Below are 7,830 nucleotides of genomic sequence, written 5' to 3'. Positions count from 1 at the left end.
TACGCGCCCAGGAAGATTTTTCGATCCACCCACGCGGCCTCCTCTCGGAACCGCAGCGAGCGCTCCTCCCCCAGAACTCCCTCCTACTGTACTTCAAAACCAATGGGAACTCTCCAGGAGTCCCGTAGCCGGCCTAGGTGAACAGCAGGAATCCAATATCCATATGAATGCAAATTTTAACATAATCATATCATCTCAATGGCTAGCTGGCATCACCTTTCCACCAAAAATGCCATGCATCATATACTTGGCTCTTAGCAGAAAGAAAGGACCACAAGCAATGCAGGTCAACTCAATGTTAGAAGAGGTAATATCTGCAGCAGATGGAATGTCAGTAAAGTGCCACAGTCTGGCTGGGCACAAATCACGAGCCACTGAAGCAGGAACAAACTTTATTTTTAAACTGCAGGAAAACACTTCACACAGCTCCCGGGGAATCCTCCCGAATGCCACGAGGCTTGTCCAGGAACCCCCAGCCGGAAACATCTCTCCCGGAAATCCCTCCTCCTGCACTTCCCCAACCAATGGGAACTCTCGGGGAATCCCCGGAAATCCCCACGAGAACTCCAAAATAGTGCAAGAACTCAAAAGTTGCAGCAGAGGCGGATAGTAATGCCTCGCCTGTCAATCAATACTGTTGGCAAAATGCCAGGGGCCATACAGACTCGGCCGTGGCTCTCAGCAGTAAAGAATTCAGGATATACATGCTTCAGATGATCTGGAGTCTCAAGGAAGACATTAGACAGCAAAATCAGACAACGAAAGATCACTTCAACAATGAATTAAATAAACAAATGCAAGAAGCAAAAGATCAACTATACAGGGAGATAGAGGTTATAAAAACAAACAAACAGAAATCCTAGAAATGCAGGAAGCAATAAACCAACTTAAAAACTCAATTGAGAATATTACCAGCAGAGTAGAACACTTAGAACATAGAACATCAGACAATGAAGACAAAGTATTTCAACTTGAAAAGAACATAGACAGCTCAGCAAGACTGTTAAGAAACCATGAGCAGAACATCCAAGAAATATGGGATAACATAAAGAGACCAAACTTAAGAGTCATTGGGATACAGGAAGGTATAGAGGTCCAAACCAAAGGAATGAGCAATCTGTTCAATGAAATAATATGAGAAAACTTCCCAGACTTGAAGAATGAGACAGAATCCCAAATCCTAGAAGCCTACAGGACACTGAATGAGCAAAATCATAAGAGATCCACACCTAGACACATTATAATGAAGATGCCCAACCTACAGAATAAGGACAGAATTTTAAAAGCTACAAGAGAAAGGAAGAAGATTACATTTAGGGGTAAACCAATCAGGATAACAGCTTATCTTTCAACACAGACTCTGAAAGCTAGAAGATCCGGGAATAACATATTTCAAACACTGAAAGAAAATGGGTTCCAACCAAGAATTGTGTATCCAGTGAAATTAAGCTTCAGGATGGAAGATGAAATTAAAACCTTCCACTATAAACAAAAGTTAAAAGAATTTGCAGCTAGAAAACCATCTCTTCAAAACATCCTCAGCAAAACACTACAGGAAGAGGAAATGGAAAATAACAATGAAAACCAACAGTGGGAGGTAGTACAGTAAAGGGGGAAAAATAATCAAAGAGGAAAAACAAACCATGTTAAGTAACACAAATAAACAAATATGGCTGGAAGAACAATCCATATCTCAATGATAACCCTAAATGTTAAAGGCTTAAACTCACCAATTAAGAGACACAGGCTAGTAGAATGGATCACAAAAAAAGACCCAACAATATGCTGCCTACAGGAGACACATTTGATAGGAAAAGACATACATAGGCTGAAGGTCAAAGGTTGGGAAAAATCATATCACTCATATTAACTTCGGAAACAAGCAGGAGTGTCCATACTCATATCAAATAAAATAGATTTCAAGCCAAAGTTAATCAAAAGGGATAAAGAGGGAACATACTGCTCAAGGGAACCATACACCAACAAGACATAACAATCATAAATATATATGCCCCAAACAATGCTGCAGCTATGTTCAGCAAACAAACTCTTCTCAAGTTCAAGAGTCTAATAGACCACCATACAATAATCATGGGAGACTTCAACACACCTCTCTCACCACTGGACAGATCTTCCAAACAAAAGTTGAATAAAGAAACTATAGAACTCAATAACACAATTAATAACCTAGACTTATCTGACATATATAGAATATGCCACCCAACATCAAGCAGTTACACATTTTTCTCAGCAGCACATGGATCCTTCTCAAAAAAAGATCATATATTATGTCACAGGGCAACTCTTAGACAGTATAAATGAGTAGAGATAATACCATGCATCTTATCTGATCATAATGGAATGAAACTGAAAATCAACAATATAAGAAGGAAGGAAAAATCATACATCACTTGGAGAATGAACAATAGGTTACTGAATGATCAATGGGTTATAGAAGACATCAAGGAGGAAATTAAAAAATTCTTAGAGATAAATGAAAACACAGATACAACATATCGGAATCTATGGGACACATTGAAAGCAGTTCTAAGAGGAAAATTCATTGCTTGGAGTTCATTCTTTAAAAAAAGAAAAAACCAACAAATAAATGACCTCATACTTCATCTCAAAATCCTAGAAAAAGAATAGCAAAACAACAGCAAAAGAAGTAGAAGGCATGAAATAATTAAAATCAGAGCTGAAATTAATGAAATCGAAACAAAAAAAACAATTGAAAAAATTGACAAAACTAAAAGCTGGTTCTTTGAAAAAATAAATAAGATCGACAGACCCTTAGCCATGCTAATGAAGAGAAGAAGAGAGAGAACTCAAATTACTAGCATATGGGATGAAAAAGGCAATATCACAACAGACACTTCAGAAATACAGAAGATAATCAGAAATTATTTTGAATCCTCATACTCCTATAAAATAGAAGATAGTGAAGACATCAATAAATTTCTTAAGTCATATGATGTGCCCAGATTGAGTCAGGAGGATATAGACAACCTAAACAGACCAATATCAATTGAGGAAATAGAAGAAACCATCAAAAGACTACCAACTAAGAAAAGCCCAGGACCGGATGGGTATACAGCAGAGTTTTACAAAACCTTTAAAGGGGAACTAATACCAATACTTTTCAAGCTATTTCAGGAAATAGAAAAAGAGGGAGAACTTCCAAATTCATTCTATGAGGCCAACATCACCCTGATTCCTAAACCAGACAAAGACACTTCAAAGAAAGAAAACTACAGACCAATATCTCTAATGAACCTAGATGCAAAAATCTTCAATAAAATTCTGGTGAATCGGATACAAAAACATATCAAAAAAATTGTGCACCATGATCAAGTAGGATTCATCCCTGGGATGCAAGGCTGGTTCAGTATACGGAAATCAATAAATGTTATTCACCACATCAATAGACTTAAAGATAAGAACCATATGATCATCTGGATAGATGCAGAAAAAGCATTTGACAAAGTACAGCATCCCTTTATGTTCAAAACTCTAGAAAAACTAGGGATAACAGGAACATACCTCAATATTGTAAAAGCAATCTATGCTAAGCCTCAGGCTAGCATCATTCTGATGGCAAAAAATTGAAGGAATTCCCTCTAAAATCTGGAACAAAACAGGGATGCCCTCTCTCACCACTTCTGTTCAACATAGTTCTCAAAACAGTGGCCAGAGCAATTAGACAGACGAAAGAAATTAAAGGCATTAAAATAGGAAAAGAAGAACTTAAATTATCACTATTTGCAGATAACATGATTATATACCTAGCAGACCCAAAAGGGTCTACAAAGAAACTATTAAAGCTACTAAATGAATTCAGCAAAGTAGCAGGATATAAAATCAACATGCATAAATCAAAGTCATTCCTGTATATCAGAGACAAATCCTCTGAAATGGAAATGAGGACAACCACTCCATTCACAATATCCTCAAAGAAAATAAAATACTTGGGAATCAACCTAACAAAAGAGGTGAAAGACTTATACAATGAAAACTACAGAACCCTAAAGAGAGAAATAGAACAAGATCTTAGAAGATGGAAAAATATACCCTGTTCATGGATAGGCAGAACTAACATCATCAAAATGGTGATATTACCAAAAGTTCTCTATAGGGTCAATGCAATGCCAATCAAAATCCCAACGGCATTTCTTGTAGAAATAGAGAAAGCAATCATGAAATTCATATGGAAAAATAAAAGACCCAGAATAGCAAAAACAACTCTAAGCAGGAAGTGTGAATCAGGCGGTATAGCGATACCAGACATCAAACTATACTACAGAGCAATAGTAACAAAAACAGCATGGTACTGGTACCAAAACAGGTGGGTGGACCAATGGTACAGAATAGAGGACACAGAAACCAATCCACAAAACTACAACTATCTTATATTTGATAAAGAGGCTAAAAGCATGAAATGGAGGAAGGATAGCATCTTCAACAAATGGGGCTGGGAAAACTGGAAATCCAGATGCAAAAAATGAAACTGAATCCCTTTCCCTCGCCATGCACAAAAGTTAACTCAAAATGGATCAAGGAGCTTGATATCAAATCAGAGACACGGCGTCTGATACAAGAAAAAGTTGGCTACGATCTACATATTGTGGGGTCGGGCTCCAAATTCCTCTATAGGACACCCATAGCACAAGAGTTAATAACTAGAATCAACAAATGGGACTTACTCAAACTAAAAAGGTTTTTTTTCAGCAGAAGAAACAATAAGAGAGGTAAATAGGGAGCCTATATCCTGGCAACAAATCTTCACTCCTCACACTTCAGATAGAGCCCTAATATCCAGAGTATACAAAGAACTCAAAAAATTAAACAATAAGAAAACAAATAACCCAGTCAACAAATGGGCCAAGGACCTGAACAGACATTTCTCAGAGGAGGACATACAATCAATCAATAAGTACATGAAAAAATGCTCACCATCTCTAGCAGTCAGAGAAATGCAAATCAAAACCACCCTAAGATACCATCTCACTCCAGTAAGATTGGCAGCCATCATGAAGTCAAACAACAAGTGCTGGCAAGGGTGTGGGGAAAAGTGTACACTTGTACATTGCTGGTGGGACTGCAAATTGGTGCAGCTAATTTGGAAAGCAGTATGGAGATTTCTTGGAAAGCTGGGAATGGAACCACCATTTGACCCAGCTATTCCCCTTCTTGGTCTATTCCCTAAAGACCTAAAAAGAGCATGCTACAGGGACACTGCTACATCAATGTTCATAGCAGCACAATTCACAATAGCAAGACTGTAGAACCAACCTAGATGCCCTTCAATACACGAATGGATAAAAAAAAATGTGGCATTTATACACAATGGAGTATTACTCTGCATTAAAAAATGACAAAATCATAGAATTTGCAGGTAAATGGATGGCATTAGAGCAGATTATGCTAAGTGAAGCTAGCCAATCCCTAAAAAAACAAATGACAAATGTTTTCTTTGGTATAAGGAGAGTAACTAAGAACAGAGTTGGGAGGAAGAGCATTAGAAGAAGATTAACATTAAACAGGGATGACAGGTGGGAGGGAAAAGGAGAGAGAAGGGAAATTGCATGGAAATGGAAGGAGACCCTCATGGTTATACAAAATTACATACAAGAGGAAGTGAGGGAAAAGGGGAAAAAATACAAGGGGTAGAAATGAATTGTAGTAGATGGCGTAGAAAGAGAAGATGGGAGGGGAGGGGAGGGGATGGGGGATAGTAGAGGATAGGAAAGGCAGCAGAACACAACAGACACTAGTATGGCAATATGTAAATCAATAGATGTGTAACCGATGTGATGCTGCAATCTGTATACGGGGTAAAAATGGGAGTTCATAACCCACTTGAATCAAAGTGTGAAATATGATATATCAAAAACTATGTAATGTTTTGAACAACCAACAATAAAAATTAAAGGAAAAAAAAGAATGTTCCATTATATGGATAGACCGCATTTATGTATCCATTCATAGGTTGATGGACATTCAAGTTGTTGCCACATTTTTGCTACTATGGATAATGCTCCTGTGAAAGTTGGTGCAACAGTTTTAATTTAGTGGGCTTTCCTTTCTCTGGGATAAATCCCTATGGTATCTATTTTAACTCTATTTTTAATCCTTTGAGGAATTGCCAAACTCTTTTCCAAAGAGGTTGCAACATTGTACAATCCCATCTGCAGTGCATGGGGTCAACTTTCTTTACATCCTCACTTGTACTTATTATCTGGTTTTGGTGACAGCCACCTTAATAGATGTGAAGTAGTATCTCATTGCAGCTTTGATTTGCAATTCCCAGATGACTCAGAATCATTTCATACATGGCATCCTCTTAGTGTAATGTAATAATGTCATAAATCAATAGTAATATAGATTGTCAAATGATTTTGTCTATCTAAAAAAACCATTCCAAGTAACCCATAGGTTAAGGTGAAATCATGAGGAAGATTATGAGATATTTAGAGATGGACAGCAGAGGAGGCACCACAGGGCAGTAGTCATGCCACAGCTTTGTATACATATTATAAAAGAGGACATGAGTTTTAACTTGATATTTTATAAAACTTTATTTTATTTTATTTTATTTTCATGTGATGCTGAGGATCAAACCCAGGACCTCACACATGCTAGGCAAGTGCTCCACCACTGAGTCATATCCCCATCTATAATTTAGCATTTTTTTATTTATAAACTTGCTTCGGTAATATTAATAAATAAAATAGAACTACTATTGATGTGAATTCTATACTTTGAGTAATTATAAGTTTTTAAACTTTTAGAAGGAAATGAGATTCCATGTTCAAAACTTCATTTCATAGAGGGCCATATCACAATGCCATAAACGACTTATATATCTCATAAAGTCTTTGGATCCAATTTAACTCAAAAAAATTAAAAATTTATGGACCCTGGACTCTCAGTTAGGAGATGACAAATAAGAGGATCATGATAAAAGGGTTTGGAAGCACACTGAATATTTTTGAAACTCAAATGAACATGCTAGTAATTTCCCATTCCTGGATTAAAAATACACAGGAATATAATTTAAAAGTTTAGAGGAGGAATATTTGTGTTCATTAGTTCTTTATGTATTAGTGTCACGTGTGTACATATATACATATATGCCCTTTCCAATTTGTGTCACAATGGAAATGTCAGAATCTAATTTTTCTTAAAGGAACATTTATGTCAGTGGAATGTCATCCTACCCTGATCACTGTACTTAAATTTCTGATGTTTTCACAAACTCAGTTGATTTTTAGTTTTTTTTTTCTTTTGCTTGTTTGTTTTTTGTCTTTAGCATGAACAAATAATTTTAAACCTATCTCCGTCTCTGGTCACAGAAACACAAAGAACAAGATGACACAGGAAAGCCAAAGTTGTGGGGAAGGGAAGCAGGACTTTGATTTTAAATAACTACATCCATCAGAGGGACAGACTGCCCTGTAGGACTCCTTGGGTTTCCCAGTAATGATACCTTGGCATGTGTGAAGAAGCACCTCTCTGGTTTCCTATTTCTTTACTGTAAGATTCAACAGATTTTAACTTTATGAACCATATAAATTTACTGACCATCAACTATTTGAAAACTCTAAGGCTAGATTCTGGGATGAGGAGTTCTTTAAGCCACTGTGCATTTTCTAACTTTCATGGTAATTGCACTGTAATTTAGAAACTGTGTGATTACCAAGAATTTCTAAAAAAAAAATATTCTGTATTAGAAAGAGGCATATAATTGCAAATTACTCATATAAGCATATATTACATTAATACATCTGAATAAATGAAGCAAGTGAGATCAGAAAACAAAAACATGGA

This window comes from Marmota flaviventris, chromosome 9 (assembly GCF_047511675.1).
Source record: "Marmota flaviventris isolate mMarFla1 chromosome 9, mMarFla1.hap1, whole genome shotgun sequence".
NCBI classification, from domain to species: Eukaryota; Metazoa; Chordata; class Mammalia; order Rodentia; family Sciuridae; genus Marmota; species Marmota flaviventris.
This window is presented reverse-complemented; position numbering follows the sequence as displayed.